The sequence below is a fragment of the Bos grunniens genome, chromosome 15, assembly GCF_055505025.1.
Source record: "Bos grunniens cultivar Pamir isolate PY7600 chromosome 15, Bosgru_T2T1.0, whole genome shotgun sequence".
Classification (NCBI taxonomy): Eukaryota; Metazoa; Chordata; class Mammalia; order Artiodactyla; family Bovidae; genus Bos; species Bos grunniens.
The window spans coordinates 33358230-33379685 of NC_141179.1; the positions used below are offsets into that span (position 1 = coordinate 33358230).

Here is a 21456-nt window from a genome sequence, read left to right on the forward strand (position 1 = left end):
GCAAATAAGAAACCCTTTCAAAATTAAATATCAGTTCCCCCACTCTCCCCAAACTCTGGTGCTGAAGGGTGAATTGCTTTATCAAACACCATTCTTGGAATAATAATTTTTTCTGTTAAAAAAAAATCTAAACTGTATCCTGGTGTTATAGCTTCATGAATATATTTTGATAATGAGAATTTGAGAATTTTAATAGAACAAGTTCATTTTATACCCATTTTCTCTATACCCTCATGCAGCAATGACTACTGAATATATATTTTAGACTCTAAAATTTAGAGTCTTTCTGAGGAAAACCTGAAGTTATTTTACTTTCTGCAGTTTCCTGTAAAATATCTAGTCCACTCTGAGCGAGTCCCAAGGGAATAATTAATAGCTACAGAACCATTCATTCATGAACATAGAAGAAGGGAAAAACACTGAATTTCATCATCCTGTAAAATATTTAATATCCTGTTTCTTGTGGCCAGTGTCCAGGGGCTTTGGGCTTTCCACTAGAATATTTTCTAGCCAGGTGAATCAAAGAATCATATCCCAGGCCTTTTAGAAACTTTGAAAAGATGGACTACTTTGCATAATCTTTATTCTTAGGGTAATGGGTTTTTAAAACCCCCTTAAAAGAAATGACCTGATAGTCACCTACTGGTCACCCTGCAGTCTTAACATTGTTCCTATAGAGGTAATTTAGACCGCTCAGCATCCCCTGGATTCATGAATGTACTACCAGTCCCACTGGTAGCACATTTAATGGCAGGTTAAAGGTATGAAGTTGTAGAGATGTGATTTTGCCTTTATAAAACCTAAGCACTTATTCAGGGAAGGTTCAGGTTTAATTTGCTAGCAGCCTATCCATTCTAAGTCAACCGCTTCAAAGGGATATGTAAAACCAACCAAATAGATTATTTGCTTATGGGTAGATAAAGGCCTTGGGCAAACAATTATACATGCTACACACCAATGGGGACAGACTTCTTCTTTGGGGTATAATGTTCCATCATTCTAGAATAAAGCTCTGATTTCTTGCCAAGCTGGAAGTCGAGATCTACAAACTGCCTTCCTCAATGCTTTGCAGATCAATCTCAAAGGAAACACACACAGACAACACCCTCGGGCTGTAGCATTTGCAGAGCTTGGTATTCTTTAAACAACGTCCATCTATATCTGGGCCTTCCTCATTCTGACATACAAAATTTCATTCGATAGAAGAAAGAGCTCTATCTACCCCTGAACTGTGTGGCTCTTAGGAGAAGACAGCATTGAGTTGGGGGGTGGGGCGCGGAAAGTATCCATTTGAACGTCAAACTTTTTGCTGATGCCAACTCAATAACTAACTACTTCATATTGACTGTTTTTGTTAAACGAGGCTTCACTATATATATCTATATATCTATATATAGATATATGGATATATATATATATATATATATATATCTTGCCTGGAAAATCCCATGGATGGAGGAGCCTGGTAGGCTGCAGTCCATGGGGTCACTAAGAGTCGGACACGACTGAGCGACTTGACTTTCACTTTTCACTTTCATTCATTGGAGAAGGAAATGGCAACCAACTCCAGTGTTCTTGCCTTGAGAATCCCAGGGACGGGGGAGCCTGGTGGGCTGCCGTCTATGGGGTCGCAGAGTCAGACACAACTGAAGTGACGCAGCAGCAGCATATATATATCTTAAGGGGATTCTTGGTGCTATGTTTGACCAAAAGGGAATGCCAAAGTTTTAGAGTCATCCAAATCTGATCAACTTTTCACCCTGGGTTCTGTTTACAGACTCTTCAGCTCACATTGTTGGAATGAGACAAATATAGCCAGTTTTGCTTTGATCTGGAGTCAGTTTGGCTTTCCAATCCTGGCACAATGGTGACATTTAAGAGGCAAAGGGATAAAATTATTTTCATTCCAGCCTTTTAAACATGGTGAAGAGTTATAAAACAGCTCTGGACAAATATGAAGCTGGACCTAAATGGGCCATTTCTTTTTTATAAAACAATTCTTTTTCTTACATGATTGGTCCCAAAATATAAATAGTTAGGCACATTCAGGAACCTCATTAATTTTATTTTTAAAGATAAAGACTGATGTGATGGCACTTGGAGCACCATGGGAGAAGAAGAACTGCTGTAAGGTAGAACCCAAAGCAGGGTGAAACTGGTCTTGTACAAAGTCTCTGTCACTTTCCAAAAGAGATCATGATAACTTTGAAAGCAATCAGGCAGGCTCATAGAAAACAAAACAAACCCTTATACATGTGTCTACTCACCGCTCAACAGTAAATCGTCTGAGTCACCCCAGTTTCTGCTGCCTCGCCTGCAAGCCCAGGTTCTTTGTTTGACAGCTTGAGAGGAGTTTGAAGACAGAAGGGATTGAGGATAACCCTATAGACTGATCACTGAAGAGCCTCATCCATTTCGGGACAAAAGGCTTCCTTCCTCCTCATCGGCCCCTCTTTCCATGTCTACCCCTCATAGCGGAAACTGAGGGAGAGGGAGGCAGAATCGAGGAATTGGGAGGGATTTGGATGGCAGACAAGCAGAGCCCGTGGTCTGTGAGATCGCCCACAGACACATACCTATAGACACAAGCTTGTGTGCACTACCACCACAAGTTCGGATCTACGGGTTTGTGGCAACAGGCCTTAGCATCTTCTCTCGTGTGGGGGTCTGACATGTCTGAAAATGAAACGTTAACATTGTTAGTCCAACCAAAGACTGCCGTTCCATCGTGTCGTGCCAGAAATGGAAAGACTTCATCCTGCTCTTAAGAGGGCAAAAGTCGAGCAGCATCTTCTGTGTTCTCCCCCATACACTTCCCTCTCTTTTCACTTTCCCTCACAGACACAATGGGCTTCGGAGTCAATCTCATCATTTTACTGTTTCATATTACGGAAGGCTCATTCATTCAGACCTTAACACACAAACTGAACACAGAGACACATGGATGGCAAAACAGCAGAATAAAGAAAAGTCTTTCAGTTATGGGGAGCGAAAGAGAGAAACACAGGCGAGCCCAAATGCAAGTTCATTCTTTTACATACCTGTAATTACATGAAAAAAAGGGTGAAATTTTCCTTTCCTATGTGCTTTCCAGCAAACAGAAGTAGTAAACTAGCAAGCACCGCCAATAGGCTTGTATTTTCTGAAAATTACGCGACAAGATGTCCAGTTATATTAATTCGGAAGATTCCTCTTCAGGAAAAGTTTATATTTCACCTTCACCGCCCCCCCCCCCATTACTGGTCCAAACACCAACACTGAGCAAGTTTCAGCATACTTTATAAAATCCAAACCAGAAAAGAAATTATACAGAGGCTCCCTGCATAACTGTTCCAGGTTGTGGGAATGAATATATTTCTAAGGACTTCTTATAAAACAGTTTTGTCAGCGTAACATTCTTTCTTCAAAACCAATGTTCTACAAGTAAGAATGGGGAAGCCAAGACAATGATCTTTCATTAATGGCTCCTTTCATGAATTTTATTGAGGATATAGTCTTAAGCAATGAGTATTTCAAGGACAAAGGATGGAAAGCAAAATCACCTCTCTTCTGAGAAGTTGGGAAAAACATATGCCTCCATCTCTTTGTAGGACCTAAAAAGAGATCTTTTCAATTTTTGTCAGCAATGTCTATAGATTTTGGTTCTCAAAGAAAAAAAATAGAACTTTGCCTTGATATATGAACATTTATTCCTATCTCAAGAATGTGGGAGGCTCTCCTAATAACAAAAAGGACAGATGAATTTGGGAATTATTCAGAGAAAAGAGGAGGCCCCTAGGCACACAATTTAAAAGGTAAAAGCAGGAAACCAACAGAGGGTCAAACAGGGATGAAGAGGCAACCATTCATAGACACTTCGTTGTCTGCCTGTTTAATCGTGGTGGAGCCGCGGGCATGACTGTGAAGGTTGCCAAGACGGGAGAATTTAGTTGCAGCTCCGTGGCTTGACTTTTAGATCCAAAGAAACAACAATCCCAAGTGGAAGCAAGCAGGATCCAAACCAGTCACTTCAAAAATGGTTTGGACTTTCTGTTATTTTAAAATGTTCATTTCCTTTATAAAATAAAAGATTTTAAAATAAACGCCAAGCCGCTTATTTTCCTTTGATCTCCCTGACAAGGGCATGGGGCCAGAGGTATTTGAGGATGGGCACTTTGAACACCGCTAAGGATGGCTGGAACGGGTGTGACACTGGAGCTCTTATTAAAATAAAAAGGAATAGGCTTAGGCTCGCAAAGTGATGAGAACTAATTGTTGTTATCATTGTTAAAAATATAGCATGCAATACTCGTCAGCGGTGGATGAAGATCTGTCAAAGTATTACACCGAGTCATTCAAGAACTAATCACCTTTGTAAATGGTTAGTTGTTAGTTTCAACTGGGGGCCTCTGTCTTTTTTTTTTGAAAATATAGGACAGAGAAAAGTTATTCATTCCAAAGGCTTTGCAGTGTTAACTTTCAAATAATCTAGAGTTTTACTTTTAAAAAGTAAAAGAGAAATCAGAAGATGCTTAGGTTGCAGAAAAAAAAGAAAGTCAAATACCGATCAAGTAGAAGAATGGTTTATTTGGGAAGAGACGTTTTCCTCCCAATATTAATTGAATACCTCCTTCAAGAACTTCTTTGTGTTGAGCAGAAAAATAAGGGCTCTTTTCAGAGCAAAGTTTGGCCTGCTTTCTTAAGCAAGAATCTGCGGGGCTCTCAGAGATAGTAACAATTAAGTTGGGAAATGCAGGCTAATAGTTAAAAACAATGGTAAATGCAGGGTAAGGTAATTCATCAAGTAAATATATCATTTGTGTTATTAAACATATTTAAGTGGCACAAAGTCCTCCAACAGCATCAAAAACGATCTCCTTTTATCATGATAGCTGGGCTCAAATCTTTGTCACTGGACCTGCGTAAGCACAGTTTTATAAAATTCCAGACATATAAGATCACTCATCTAGGACTAAAGTTAAAACATCAACCATTATGCAATTATTATGTTACAAGGCATCAATTATTACGCAATTTTTAGAAGCCGTATCTTCCAGGAATTCAGAGCATACACTAGGCTTTTTGGAAGCAATCTTCCAATAGTTCTAAGTACAATTACTGGAGATAGCCACAGAGTTTCAGAATGACACCTGATGGTTTCAAATGAGTTTTGCCTAAATTGTTGTCAAAAGAAATAAGCACTATTAAATAATAACTTTCAAAATATTTTTCTGAACTCCAAAGAATTGAACGTTCTTTTCATTGAATATTATAAAGCTGGTTGCTATTGTCAGAAAAACAAAGCTTAAAATGCAGTTAATCTTCATAATTAAATCATTCAAGCATACTCTAAAAACTTGTAATAACTTGAGAAAATGGAAAGTTTGGGAGAAATTTTAGAAAAATGTAGTTACCTGAACAAAAGGAACTTCTTATGAATCCAGTGTTTTAAACCTGTTGCCATCTTGCTAGGCCAGCATCTTCAAACCATTCACCCGCGTCTGGAAAATAAAATTATTTTAAAAGGATCAAGATTCTTTGCTTGGTTTGTGGTTGGTTTCTTTTTGTCACCCAACTCTTTTACAAAGCTGAACTAGAATTAATGCCAAAATGAAAGTAAAAAGGAACACCAAAGACTGAAATAAAAGTAACTCTAGAAAAACACTGGGCTGCGTTATGCCTTCTTCATTTCCAGAACTACACATGATAGAAAGGTTCTGCAAGTAAGTCACTTTCATATTTTTCCTGGAATTTCCCTGGCTACCGATGAAGCTTGAGAACGATTTTACCAGAAAAATGATCAAATAGGAATGGGACGTCTCGGAATACTCCCAAATTCTGATGTTTTATACCAAACTGCTCATTTGCTAAACATGATTAAGAGATAGTCTATCAATAATTGAGCATGGTTAAGGTATAATCAAGTTGGGCAATCATTACCTGGCACGTTGTAGCGTCACTGAGACATCATTTTAACTTTTTGATTCTGAAATGATTCAGGAGTCATTATTTCTCTCTGCTGATGGGGCCGCTAAAATAGAAAAATATCTGATTGTGGTGGCTTCAGGAGTCTGTCCCCCTCCACCCCAGCAGGATTCTTGGCTTCCATTCCAACAGTTTTTCATTGGCCAGGTTTTAGATGCAGGGTTTGCTTTTCCTTCATTGTTCCTTTACTAAAGGAAGGAAAACTCACTGAGCAGCTGCTTGTAAAAGGGAAAATGTACTTGAGTTTTGCCTGGCTGTGGACTTGAACACCAAATTCATGGTGATGTCAGCAGAATGACACCGACAGAAAGATTCCCTGCCCTCCACCCTCCTTCTGTTTAGGAGGGATCTCTCGAACAGAATCTTAGCAGATCTCCTTTGTCCTGGCGGAAAAGAGCAATTCAGCTGAAAAGAAAGAGCAATTTCAACCTGTTATGAAAGAAAGAGAGGGAGGGAGGGAGAGAGGAAGGAGCCAAAGAGACAGAAAAAGAGAATTAGAAAGTGAGAGATGGAGAAAGAAGAAAGAAGGGAGGGAGAGAAGGAGGAGGAAGAAACAGAGAAGGAGGAAGGGCAGGAGAAAGAGAGAGAGGAGGGAAGAAAGGTGGGGAGAGAGAGAGAGAAAGAGAGAGAGAGAGCTCAAGTGTACCCTTGGCATTAACTCAACGTAAGGAAGCAGGAGAGACAGCTACTCTTGGTCTCCCCGTGGCTTTCCAGTTCTCCTGATGTCTTTTCTCTCACCCTCTGCAGCCCTGGCTCTTTGTAGAAAGATCCAATCACCTCAACAAAAGAGGTGCATCCAGCAAGTGCTGCTCCAAGAGTAATTGGTGGGTGTCCCGTGTCGCAGCACGTTTTCTCCACCTGCGATCTGGCCACCAGGACACCAGCCTCCATGGTGGGAGTACCCCACGCAGAAGCTTCCGGCACCCCGGCCAGCCAGCTTAGGTAGAAGGAATGCTTGTCTCCTCAGGAAAAACTGACCAGAAAGGGAGGGAGGAGACTGGCAAAGCAACGCCATGGTTTTCACGTTCCTTTCGGGCAAAGGGAAAATTAGGAATTGCTATTTATAACCTTCCTACCAAACGCTCCCTGTATTAAAAAAAAAAAAAAAGAATATTTTAGGTACAATGCAAAATGAAAGTGTGGCTAGGTCGGCTAAGGAACAAAGACGTGAAAAATGGCGTGATAGGATAAAATAGATCGGACTAAAACAAAAGATGCCCTCAGAGTATTGGAGTAGTGGACTTTTTTGGCGGCAAGGGGGGGGAATCATTTAAAAACGATCTTAAGCCCACTAAGTGTTCATTTACAACAGATGTATAACAGGGACCAACTACTCAAGAGTGAGAAGTTGGAAGCAAATTTGCGTTTGACACACCCGAGGAAACAAAAGGGAGAGAGCCTGCCAGTAACAAGTTGTTTCGTGTGCAGCTGGCTGAGGAGAACGCTTTCACTTTTGAAAGCATTAGGTTTGCTCAGGATGGCAATTTCTCTTCCTCTTTAAAATGCAAGTAAGGATGCCAGCCTACAACTTCCTTTCTAGCTCTAGGTTAATAAAGCCAAAAGGCTTTTACAAGAATTAAAAATTTAAAAAACAGAGAAGACCCTGATTCTGGTATGGAAACATGAAGACATATTTAAAAAAAAAATAATCAGATGTCTGTCATTTCTTGGGTATAAATGAATTATCTGCTGCACAAAGCTTTCTATATGCCAGGCTACTCTAACACACTTGCACGTTCAAAGCTATGTTTTGCTTTTGAGAAAGCAGACCACAATTGGATTAGAAAGTTACAAATTAAGTAGGGGTACAGGGCGGCTAGGACAGGGGGAGACTGAAGTTTAGAGCACTTGGATGCTTCAAGAAAGGAGATAGGCGATAGGTAAAGAGTCAGTATTCCCTAGAACCTTGGCTGTAAAACAAGGAGATTCTTGTTTCGGGAAAAGTACAAAAGAGCCTGGAACCTCCACAGTGATGCTTACAAAAAGAAGAGACCAGCAGACACAAGAAACTAAGTTTAGCTGCAACAGGGACCTCTGCCGTACTCCAGGGCAGAGATGCCTCCAGGGGAGCCCCCAGCCTTCTCTCTGCACTGCACCCCAGGAGAGCTTAGTTTTTCTCATCCAGGACTCTTCACATCTACTGATCCCCACATTTCTCTCTTCTTTTGGAACAATAAAAATAAACCAAATAGAATAGGATTTTATACAGTCTCCATCAAATTGAAGTTTGGGAAAAAAAAACAAAACTGCATCTGTATTACCTCAACTTTTCCCAAAATCAATCTGGTTTTGCCTTCTGGGCCTTGATCTACCCCCCCAACACACTCTTTCTCTCTCCTCCAAGCCTCTCTCTTTGCCCCCCTACCCTCCCTCCTTCTTCTGTCTCTCTTTCTTTTTCTCTCTCTCTCTCTCACACACACAGATACACAGACACACACACACTGCTGCCTGGTCCAATCTGGTGCCTACTTAACAACAACAGAATGACAAGCAACATCTGTTTGTAAAAAAGCCAGAATCAAACCTTAACGGTTTTTTGGCTAGGATTCTTTTTTTTTTTTTTTTCTTATGTCCCCTGACTCTAAAAGGAGAAGGGTCAAGAAGAAGAAATATGAAGATTTATATTCAACACTGGCTCCAACGAGGCAGCAATCATACTTCCCGAGAGTTATTTCCAGGTAAAGCGCTTGTAGGGAAAACCACTGCAGTATTTATGGTCGTCTCCCCTGAAGCAAGCCTGGGTCACATAAAATCCAACATATCAGATTCCTAAAAGGCAGGGGTTTTTTCTCACAGCTTTATATTCATCTTCTAGTTAGAATTCCAGGATCTTGTGTGTGTGTGTGTGTGTGTGTGTGTTGGGAGGTGACGAAAGACAGAAAGGGAAATGAACAAGACAGAAAAATTTTTTAAAAATAGTTGAGATGGAAGGAGTGGTGCTGTTTCTCCCTTAGTTTACAACATGCTGGTGTGTAAGCAGGCACATGTACATGGATGCCACACACGAGAGCAGGCACCAGGAGTGGGGGCTGCAGCAGAAACCCGCACAGTTGTGGCCATCAGAAACCGGTCCCATCCTTCCCCCACGGAGATGGAGACGAGAATTTCTGGAAAGCTACCAACAGTCCACAGAGTCACAAAGCAGAGGATCAGAGCTACCTCGACGGGGGAGGAGGCGGGCAGCCAGGCGCTGCTGGTGAAGGAGAGAAAGGCTCTGCTCACCAACTCAAGGATTTCACCCTCAGGGAAGGGGAAGGGTGGTGGGGGGGACTCAGAAACTCCACTCCCCTTTCACTCAGGGTTTGGAAGAAACCCACACACATTAAGGGAAAAATAAATTCAGACAAGTTGCTAAGGAGACTTGTGTAAACTCCAAGCACAGACATATTTCTTGGCCTTTCCCCCTGCACTCCATCTTGTATTCTGATCACGCTGCTCTGCGGCAACGTTGCACCAACCTTCTGCATTAATCTTGGCCTTCCCCGTGCACACTGGCAAAGCGCGCTGGTTGTATATATCATCATTTTTCAAGCTTAACAAGTGAAAAGGGTACGTGTGTGTGTGTGTGTGTGTGTGTGTGTGTGTGTGACTAGTTGGAGGGAGAGAGTGGGTGGGGTAACTCAATTTGGAATTTTAAAAACATAGGTGTTGAACAAAGAAGAGTATTTACACTGTGTGTTTTGGGAGTGTGGGGAAAAGGGTAGGTAAAGCACCCAACTCTGGAAATTTCCCTTTGCCTGTGATTTCCATCCTCTCTCCACTCAGCTGGCCCTTTCCCACTGCCCACTCCCATCTCCAGTTAAAAGCCTGTATCTCGTGGCAGGGGTAAGCAGTGCCTGCATCATCACTGCAGACACGCAGAAGGGGCCCAGGCTTCTGCAGGAAAGAATACGTTCCCCAGCAGGGAACCCTGGTCCCTGCTTCCCTGCTCAGGAGGGCGTCCCGGAGAGATCAGCTTTTTAAAAACTAACTGGAACGATTCATGAAACCTCTAAACCAAGCCTGTTTAGATTCTAAACCAGTTAGCATTTCAGAGGACAGACTCTGGCCCAATACCCATGCTCTGGAGCAGAGACCTTCTCCCACCCATAGCGACACATCTTCGGCAGCAGCCGATAGATGTCAACATTTGATTTAGGGGAAAATTAACATTTTCTTTCAGGACAGAGATGTTTGTATTGTTGAAGCCAATATTTTCCTTTCTCAGTCTCCTGTATTAGAAATTCGAAAATCTTCTCTAGGACCGCGAAAGGGGAGAAAATAAATAGCCTAAATCATTGCTCAGGGTGCTAGGACACACCACAGTCAGGTCTGTGTGCCTGTGTGTGTGTGTGTGTGTGTGTGCCTGTGTGTGCGTTCTGGCCTCACTGTCACGAGATTAGGAAGACACACACCAGAGAGTTGGAAGGGGGCATATGTTGGACCCTTCCCAAATGAGAGAAATTCACAGCATCTGCCCACCAGCCACAAGAAAGGAGCTCCAGTAAGGGGCAACCAACCAGGCCTGCTGCTGTGTTCATCACAATTCTCAGGAGAAGGCCACGGGACAAGGGATTGCTAAGGGGATGGGAAAAGTTTCTGTGTTCGGTGCACAGGGCTGAGTGTGTGCCGTCATGCTCCAAGAAGGCTACATGGCTTCCTTCTCTCCCCTTTGCCAACCTGTATTTGGTTTTCACACTTCAAAGCTAAAGCAAGCTGTGCTGCCTCAGTTGAAATAAGACAGCCAGGCAACCCTGAAGCTAGCAAGATGGAGGGTTTGCTCCTGCCACTCGCAGAGAGAGACAGAGCCCCCCAACCAGCGCTGCCAGCCCATCCTTTACAACAGACCGCATGCGAGCGAGCCCTGCATTTTAGGGAAGGGGAGATCCTTGGTGTCCTTTCTGACCTTTTCCCTACAAGGCACATCCTCAGATGTTTTGTGGCACTGAGCCATCATGACTCAATCAACATGAAAAATGAACCTGGAGGGAAAGGAACAGGGTGGGCCTCTCCCAGCGGGCAACTGGGCAATTGCCCTGTGACCTGCTTGGCCTGGGGGCAGGGGAGTGTCACCTGCATTTTTTCATTCGTTCAGGAAGCTGCAGTAGCCCAGCCCCAGGAAATCCAGCCTTGTCGCTTGTTGGCTGTTTGTCCTGCCTGCCAGGACTCAGAGGACTGTCTCGCTCTAATGTGAATACACATTTGCCAGGACACTGTGCGATCCTAGAGCATCAACAAGAGGAAGAACTAATTTACAAAATCAATGCAACAACCAGTCCTGCAATGGAGGATTCTCTTCTGTCTAGATTGCCAAAATAGTGCTTTTCCTTTATAAGTTGGCTTACTGCTTTCTCAAATTCCCCCAAGAACAGAAAACACATTAGCTACCTCTCATTTCAGCACCACCTGCCTTCCTCCAACCCTTCCAGTCCTTTGTGGAAAAAGGGAAAGATATCAGTAAACAAATGATCAACACAGCCAGGCTAGTCTGGAAGAAAGGTTATATCAGATGCACATGAAGCTGATTCAGATAGCATTCAGATTTTTAAAATATGGTTTTTTACATCATCTTGGAAAATCTTTAAGGAGTCTGTTCTTTGAGAGGCAGAAAGAAAAACAGCCATGTTAACAGTGGCTGGCAAGCCAAAAGGCTGCCTAGAGACACATCTCAAAGTATAAGGTAAAAAACTTAACATGGGTGTAGGTACATGTTCATGTGTTCATATACAAACATACACATCCCTATATACATACATATATATATGCATATATACATATAGGCATACACACACACACATTTGCCCTCCAAATCTCTCACCTCTAGCCCTGAAGTCAAAGACCACATCTTTTTCACATGTTGCAAACTGACCTTCCCTTATTCTACCCTGAAACTCAGTCTCATACCCCGCATGCAAGGTAAGGAAGAGAATGTTTGGCCTCTCCATCATATATGAGTTAATGCCTCAAACTGCAAAATGCTTTACACATCAGTAAGTCTAGTTGGTATTATCACTCCATATCATGGCAGAGAGCTGACAAAAAGGAAAGTTAAGTGTCTTCCCAAAGCTCATATATTATTGTAATGACAGCATCAGAAGAAGACTCTCTCGGGCCCTAAACTAGCGAGAGGGTCCTGGGTCAGACTGAAGGAATTTTCTGCTGTCCCTTCTCTCCTTCTGCTTTGTTAGTCAGGCATTTGTATCACCTATAATCCCCCAGTACAGGAGACCCTGGCCACATGTACTCCTGCAGTCGCCATCTTGATCAACACCAAAGACTAAGCCACCAAAAGTTCATAGTGAGGTTTAATGTCAGAGGTCAACTAAGGTTGAAAAAGGTCTCCAGCAGTCTGTTCTAGTCAAGCCAGTCCAACTGTGTGGTCCTATAACTCTGACCAGGAGTGACAGATAACAGGTCTCAGGTTCCTGATTCTGCAGAATGGTTTTAGCCCATCTACACCGAGACTGAAGTCAATCTATCCACCACCCGGTGTGATTGTTAGTGCTTGCTGAACTTCTATTTGTTTTCACACATGGGGCAGGATTGTGGAGAGGATGAGCTCAAGATTTGAAGAGTGGGCATCAAATGTACAGTGTCCTTGTGAAAAATGTTGACATGTTTTCTATATATTACCAAGGCAGGTGGTCATTAAAGAATAACTATGAAAGTTCTAGGGTCTCTCAGGAGAATTCAAGATGGTTAAGATGCTTTTCTTGGGTAGGATTAATATCCATAATATAATCACATCTCTATGTTTCCTTCTCACATAAATAATTTATTTCTGACATTTAATATGGACCAGACATCACCTCATGGATGGCTCATAAAAGCATGATCATATTTCCTATTTCTTTCGGTGTGATATTTTTGGGGTGGCAGACAAGAATGGGTGGGGTAAATGGAAAGTTGAGTCTTGAATCCCATCTAAATGATTGGTAAACAGAAAAGGCTGGCAAGCGCCACAGATAGAGTCCAAAATCCCTTCTTGAAACATTTTAATGATGCCATGAAAAACTCAATATGCCACTTTTTTCTCTTTACAAATGAAACCGCTTATGCCAACACAGACTGACTGGTAGAGGGTGTCTGGAGTACACACTGAGAGGGAGTCCGAAATCCTGCTTGATCTCAGCAGGAAAGAGTTTTTACAAGGGTAAGTTATCCATGCCATGGGAGAAGGAGGTGGATGATGAAACACACACTGTGTATTTGCCACTCCTGACTGAGCCCCTAATCCTCTTGCATCCGCGTTTCTTTGTCTTCCTCATGACAATGGGAGGAGTTATTCAGCAACCCCTATGAGACCAAGTTTTGAATGCCTATAAAGTTTAATTGTTATTATTACATTATTTCTGGACACTCTAGCTAATAAAGAAAGGAGTTCATGTTGAATTTCTATCTTGTATGTAATAGGTCTTACATATTTTATTCACACATTCAAAGTTACTAGAATAAGGTAGAAAAAAAAATGGCAAAACAGTTCCCATCCTCCACCCCCAATCACTGTGAGATACAAACCTCTTGACAAGTCTTCTGAAGACAAGGAAAATCATGACAAAGAAAAATTTCTGTGCAGACTGGGATGCCAAATCTATTTATCTTGATTCAGTTCTCCTCAAAAGTTACGTGAGATGATGCATTTTGTAAGAAAGACCTCTCTCTGGGCAATGCAGCTGGTCCTGACTGGCATTACCATTTCTCCTGGGAAGCTTGGAAGGTTCCTAGTGCTAGGTGAGGGAAAGTGGGGGCAAGGATAAGACAATGATGAGATATGGTTGTTTCCATCCTACCTTGTTGACTTTGCCAAGCTCCCTGCTGCTAGGACACTAGACATCTGTGATGAAACAGGACCTGAAATCAGGGGACTTGCCCTTTCTCCAGGACACTCAGCCACAGACAGAGATCACAGACATGCTTAGCCCCTGAGGAGGCTCCATCATTGTAAACAAGGTCTCACCGTGTTTCATAGGCTCACTAATGGATGTCTATCCCTTCAAGAAGGCGAAACTTCTATGGTCCAAGTCATTAAACTAAAAGTCACTTTCCAGAAATAGAAGTCTAAGGGGACCATAGCAGAGACTGTCACTCCTACTGATCTAGCTTTCTCTTTCAAACTTAACATTGGGGCTATTAAATCCACCTTTCCAAGAAGCAGGGTGGGAATTTCCCAGAGGGCAATTAAGTATTGATTCCAACCTGTGGGGAGCCAACTTTATTTTCACATTTCTGAGATGTGACAGAGGACATTTTCCTAGTCTCAACTCCGGGAACTCAGCCTCACAGCCTGTAAAAGTGGAGATCTTCCAGCCACGGGAGAGAGGTCATTGATCCTTTTTTGACTAAACAACACAGACTCAGGGGTCCTCCCAAACTCAGGCCATTACCTAGTCCATCACTCTGTCTCCATGGTGGACCACAGATGGGCTCGCTAAGTTCCTCCCCGCTTCAATACATTTGGCAAATGGACACAAAGGGTCAGGGCTGCCAGATGTTTTTCACTGACCTGTGCACACGCAGTGAGGGATTAAGATCAAGTCACTGATGAGTTTTCCTTGTGGACTTGGAGCCCCAGCAAAAGTGGTGACTACAACAGTCAGGAGTCTCTTACCTTTGAGATCGGAATTTTCAAGGAGACCGAGAGGCTTGACCTCCAAAGGGAAGGCCCGGTTGGAGCTCAGAAATAAAATACAATAAAAACTCTGTCTGGGCCAGGTTTATACAGGATCCCCCGGGTAATGGAAAATTACGAGAAATTCCATCCGGGAGTTCAGCTGAGCATCTCGACGTCGGTTTGTGCACATCTGTAAGTCCTATTAGTGCTTATGAGATCGACATGCCTGTGGGTTGATTTGGAACTGCAGTTATGCCAAAGGAGCCATGAGGATCTGAGTGCGAGCATATGGCTTCCTCTACCCCCTGGCTCCTTGCAGGGATGAGAGTAGGGGAGCATGAGATTCAGGGAACCCCTTGTCCTAAACAACGCCCCCAACCCTGGGCAGGAGTGTAAGGGTGCATCTCCCAGCCTCTGCTCAGTTTCCGTGAGTCTGTGGATAGAAATGTTGGTGTGCTGCTGCTGCAACCCAGGGCTGGATTTTCTTCTTAGCTTGCTCACAGCCCCTCTAGATCCATGGCAGACAAAGGCACCACCAAATCCTCACTAAGCGAGCATAAAAGCCCTGAGAAAGAGAAATGCTGGCTCTATAGCTGCCTTTCTTACAACATATGGCCTAATGCTAATATGATGAAAGTCCTGCTTAAACATCTTAGCCAAGGGCTCCAACATGGCCTGGCTCCACTGTGCTTATTCTTTTTCTCGGTTAGATCTCTGCCTTTACTAGAGTCCCACTTCCCTGCACACACATACCTCACAAATGGGCTGTGCCAGATGGACTCTTAATCACAGTAATCAGCTGGGAAATTAAATGTTAGAAAATCCAGCTAGTCTCCTGAATTTTCCCACTCGAGATCAGGGCCTGAGCTACTGCAATGCCCCATAGGAAAACCACGTTGCCTTTTCAAGGAAGGTCAATGTGACAGGCCCAGGGTGGGCTTTAGGCTTTGTGGCCCTTTCTGGGTTTTTCTTAGAGAACTACAGTTCACATCAGTTTTGCCTGGGTTCAGATGGCTGCTATTAATACTTCTTATTTACAGAACACACACCTTGGAGGAACTCAAAACATTTACAGAAATTAACCAAGCTTTGCACCATCCCTGACAAGTAGGCAGGGACTAGACAGTACTTCCTTCATCTCAGAGAAAGAAACAAAGTTATTAAGAGGGCAGGTTTCTTTGCCACACCACATAGACAAGACCCCACAGCCCACTCATTTCCAGGGCTCTGCTGAAGCTGCCAAATGAGGTGGGTGTTTGTTTATACTATGCTCACTAGCTTATTATTCCAGTATTTTTCTCAAGCACATTCACATAATCATGCTGCAAGATTCCAGTGCGCAAATACCGTGACTTTTTTTGGTGAATCTCCATACAGTGTGTATTGTAGGTTTCCTTTAGTAGGTGATCAATACATATGACTGACTGGTTTGCAATAAACCTGTACCTCCTTCTAGACTGGCTTTTCTCCCTCTGCCCAGAAGACTCTTAAATTCTGCTCAAACGTTATTCCCCAGATGACCCCGAGGCTCTATCAGTAGCTAGGTTTTAGGAGCCCTATAGTACCACCTCAGAGAAGGCAACGGCAACCCACTCCAGTACTCCTGCCTGGAAAATCCCATGGATGGAGGAGCCTGGTAGGCTGCAGTCCATGGGGTCACTAAGAGTCGGACACAACTGGGCGACTTCACTTTCACTTTTCACTGTCATGCATTGGAGGAGGAAATGGCAACCCACTCCAGTGTTCTTGCCTGGAGAATCCCAGGGACGGTGGGACCTGGTGGGCTGCCATCTATGGGGTCGCACAGAGTCGGACACGACTGAAGCGACTTAGCAGCAGCAGCATAGTACCACCTCGTCCAGCACTCACACCATTGTTCCATAATCATTAAAAGGTGTAATAGTGAAAAGAAAGTAACTCTGTGGTCTTTGAGACATACAAGCCTCAGTTTGAATCCTAATTCTGCCATTGTGAGACCTTGGACAAGTTACCCAACTTCCCTCATCTGTAAGATAGGGATAACATGACTTAGTTTAGAGTCTATTGTGACACTATTTGTAACAGGAGGCAATAGAAACAATTTAGTATCCATCAATATAGGAATGGTTAAATATATGATGGTATGTCAATACTGTAGCTACTATAAAGATTAGTATATACAAAGAATAAAGAGAAATACCTGAAAGACATATCAAGGGGAAAGAACAAGTTTCAGAGAATATGCATGATTCTATATATGCATATGAACAACTCCCAACTCAAGTTTCTTATTATGAACAGGCTTACCTAAAGGTAAGGAATGAGCTAACTTCTACGAAGCATGAATAAACAACGGAAATAGTAGCTATGACTTCTGCTATAGATGGTTTCCTTGCAGGTGGAGCTGTGTTTTAATCTTTACAACTCTAGCACCTGGCACATCAGAGGGGCTGATGGATTGAGTGAAAGAAAACTACTCAATGAGTGATGCTTTCAGGAATTAACTGTTGAGTCAGGAAAGAAGAGCCCTAATGTGAGTCACCAACAGTCTCATGTCTTGTTTGGATTTTTTTTTTTTTTTAATGTGGGAAGGCAGCCTACTCCTTTGGGAAGAAATTGGCCTGAGAGTCATAAGGCCTAGATTCCAGAGTCATGTTTCTTAAAGTGTGGTGTCAGGACCACCAGCTGCCAAATCACCCAACAGGCTTATTAATCATACAGATTTCTGGGCCCCACCCTTGATCTGAATCAGATTCCCTGAGATTGTGATTCAGGAATCTGTATTGTAACAATTTCCTTTTTATGTATAGATAAAAAAAATAATAAAGTCTGAGAATAACTGCTTCAAATCCTATCACGCCTTCCTTTTTGACTTTGGGCAAACCAATAACCTTTCCAGAACTCAACCACTAACCTTTCCTTTCCTTCTGTACAGTGCAGAGGTTGCATGGCAAAGTCTTCTTGAAGTTGTAGAATTCTATGACCATGAATGATCCAATTCCCTGCCTTGAGGCAGTCCTGTCCGTCAGCCATATAAGATGGACTCTTCAGACCTGGTGTGAGCTGCCTTTGGGTCCCCAGGCTGGCATATGGATACTTTCAAATTCAGAAGCTGCTTATATTATTCATTCTTGTACCTTATATTCTTTAATTACTAAAACAAACTGGCAAGGACAGTCTCTCAGCATTGGTTCTTAATGATCAAAATTTATAATTTCTGAATCTTAATATATTCGTGTTAGAACTGTAATATATTAACATAATGCAATTACTGTAAGAATTAATATAACAAACACATATAAAAACACACACACGAGAAAGGGAAGCTGGTATAAAGACCCTGGAACAGATGCTAAAGACAACGTTAGGAAATATTACTGAAGAGAGCCAAGAGAATATCTCTCTAGCCCTGGGTATGGATGGAAGAAGAGGAATGTGTCCAGTCATTTTCATGGAAATTGAAAGCCAAGAGCACAGATGGCTGAGTTGAAGAGGGACCCTCTAGCATGTTCTGTGGATAGCAGGCCAAGATATGGCAAGTGATAGCATCCTCCAAGAAACCCCAAAGGTCTGTAGAAGACAAAATCCAAGACCAAATTAACCCCTCCTCAGTCTTCAGAGAGAGAAGAGCTTCTCTGAGTCATCAAGAAATTGTTCTAAGTCTTAAAAAGGACATTCTGGAAGACAGTTTTGCTGAAGACAATGTTGGAAGTCAGTGAACCTGGATGTAAGCTTTCTGCCTACATGCATCCTAAGTCGCTTCAGTCATGTCTGACTCTTTGTGACCCCAGGGATTGTAGCCCACCAGGCTCCTCCGTCCATGGGATTCTCCAAGCAAGAATACTGGAGTGGGTTGCCACGCCCTCCTCCAGGAGATCTTCCTGACCCAGAGATCAAGCCTGTGTCTCTTGGGTCTCCTGCACTGGCAGGCAGGTTCATTGCACTACGCCACCTGGGAAACCCGTCTGTGTTCTCTGCCCTCTTTATGAGGGCTATTGTCTGAGTTACTCAGAGCCCCAGAGCCTTGCCTGTAAAATGAGGTTAATAAGATTTAGTCCATAAAGTTATTGGGAGAACTGAATGAAATAATACATGTAAAGTGCCTACCCGTGTCCAAGGCACATCAAGCGTGAGGTCAATGTTTAAAAGAAACCACTTTTCCTCAAGTGACAGCGCAGAGGCCAACTGTCCTTTGAGCCTCTCTTGCCTTCCTCATAGGAGCCTGAGAGCGTGTTGACTATTCTTTATCACTAGCACCACCTGGGAAGCCCAGACACCAAATAAATATGCACTAAATGAACACAAGATCTAATGTTCCCAGCCATCGTAACAGAAACAGACTTAAAATTGTGTTTAAATGGTTGATAGTGTATGGATAGGAGAGATGGCTAAATATGAAAATTCTCTGGAAATCTTAGGTCAGAGTTAAGTCACCTGGAAATGAGCTAGTCTCCAATAATTCAGACTGCTGGAGTTAGACATTTTTCACATTTCTATTTTTTTAATTCACATTCTATCATCTCGAATGTATCAAGCTCCTTCCTGAAAACATTTCTCAGGGAGAAAGTTAAAATTCCTGAGTTCAAAGCTCCCATCTTTGGACCCCAAAAGGGGAAGGAGAAGAAACCCTTGGATTTGATTGCTTTCTTCCCATCCCCATCCATTTTTCCTCACCTCTACTTTTCTTCTCATTCACCCTTAATTTCATTTTCAGATATGAGTCAGACACTTGTCTTCTGACTGCACCTTCCTAGAAGCAAGTTTCACACTTTGCATTGCCATGTGCCCAACCCTGGCATAGCATCGAGCACACAGAAGTACAGAAAAAATATCTGTTATGTAAATTACATACTGGCTAAAGGTATCAAGGAGATCTGTAACAGGGAGAAAAATTCATTGCTTTTCCTCTATGAGATATCCTAGCCATTTCTACTGGACTCCATCATTTGCTATTAACTAGGCAAATATTGTCCTATATATTTCATGTCTTTGTTCACTACCCCATGAGCTGTAAGAGTCTTAAGATCAGAATAAAGTTCTCCTCTTCTGCATCCTCCCCCAAACAGCCACTTCAAGACTCTGCTCTCAGTGGCTGGTGATTCATCAAGTATGGCTGCCTGACTCAGAACCAACATAATCAGTACAACCCACTCTGGACCTTCCAAGGAAGTAGGGACCATGTCTCACTTGTGCTGACATACAGCCCAGTGCCTGACACATCAAAGACTCTCAATAAATATTGACTGAGGAAGGCAGAGAGGGAGTAAGAGTGAATGATACTGAAAAGGGAAAAAACCCAAATGATTCAGTGAAGCCAAACACACAGCAAAATAAACTAACCTGTCTATTCATTCTATCTTACATTCGTTCAACAAACATTTACTGAATGTCTGGTTTGTGCCAGCCATGTACTTGGCACCAGGGACTTGCACATGAATTATATTTAAGTGGGAAAACAGGTCTAGATGGAACGTCCACTCTAGAGGTGAAGATGGATGGCATACCAGGGGTTGCATGTCTGTTTGTGTTGCCAATGGGCAAGGAGAGGTGCAGAGGAGGCGTGAAGGAGGTGGGGGTGATCAGGGAGAGGCCAGGAAACAGGAGACCAAAGACCAGACAACAAAATTCATCTTGTCCTGAAACAAGAACTTCATGTAAAGACAAACGGGTTCCGGACGTTAGGCACTCTTTAAACTGATGGCTTAGCATGATGGCAAACCCTGGTATAGCAAACAGACATCTTTATATACAGTAATGTGGACATGCGTCCAGCCAAGAAGCCCCAACATTCCCATTTGACTGACTCATTTGACAGACTCAAATGCCTGAGCTCAAGTGTAGGCTGACCTCCTTGACCTTGGCACTAGCACATGAGCTGTTTGGGGATGTTTTAACAAGTACTGGGAAGTGGTAAGCTTTTGTTTCTCCTGATTTTCCCAGAGATATCTATTAGCTTACACCTGGCATTCAGTGTGCTATTCTGCACCAGGAAGCCAAACTCAGTGGAAGAAGAGTGTCAGGGAAAGAGGATGAGGAGGAAGGAATTTGAGACATTAGCAGGGTGGGAGCATAGGTACTTCAACATTTAATGAAGCTACTTGAATAAGGAGCCCAGAAATGGGTAATAATATTGAGTTAGAGTAAATTCAAACTCAAGTGCAATGACTCCAAACATCAACATGGGTTAAGAGGGAAACCAAAGTGCTCTGGTATGTGGTCACACAGTTGACACTATCAAGCCATTCCCCTTCTACTTAATCACCTCCCACGACCATCTTGGCCTGCCTAACACTGGAAGTGCAGTCACAGACCCTGATCTCCACATCTGGAGATGGAACCTTTGCTGTCATATGAATAGGAAGGAGACTTACACTCACATAGGTGGGTATACAAATGAGTGAAGCTCTGTGTGGGTCTGTATAGAGAAGGAATTCAAGGAAGTAAAATGGTAAATCTCCAAGTTGAGTGCTCTTTATCACCAAGGAAGTCTTTGCACTCAATTTCCTGGGATTTTCTATCTGTTCTAAGGAGTTCCGTGGAGAACCGCAGAGGTTTGACAGCCAAGGTTTCTTTTCTTTCCTTTTTCATCTTCTCTTTTAACATTTTGCCTGTGCTGGGTCTTCACTGTGGCCTGCGGGCTTAGTTCTCCCTCAGCATGTGGGATCTTAGCTTCTCAACCAAGGATGGAACCCTCATCGCCTGTGCTGGCAGGGCAGATTCTTAACGACTGGACCACTAGGGGAGTCCCAAGAGCCAAGGGTTTCAAATCCCGTCTCACCACTTAGGTGGCAGCTCTGAATAAGTTAGTTCCGCATACTCATTTTTCTTCATCTAAAACTCATTGAATTGACGAGTACATACAATTCCTTAGCTCTTATAGGTGCCCAACAAATGCTGATTACTTTTTCTCATTCCCTTATAGA

At 42.8% G+C, this 21456-nt stretch overlaps 1 long non-coding RNA gene across 5 annotated transcripts in view; it reads right to left on the reverse strand.

The window, feature by feature from the left end:
* The window catches only part of LOC147357624 (uncharacterized), a 301874-nt gene that overhangs the window by 62721 nt on the left and 217697 nt on the right, over nt 1-21456 (reverse strand). For all 5 annotated transcript variants that reach the window (XR_015141493.1, XR_015141499.1, XR_015141494.1 and 2 more), the window contains one exon: nt 5394-5480. This is a non-coding gene — a long non-coding RNA (uncharacterized LOC147357624). The remainder of the gene's footprint in view (nt 1-5393; nt 5481-21456) is intronic.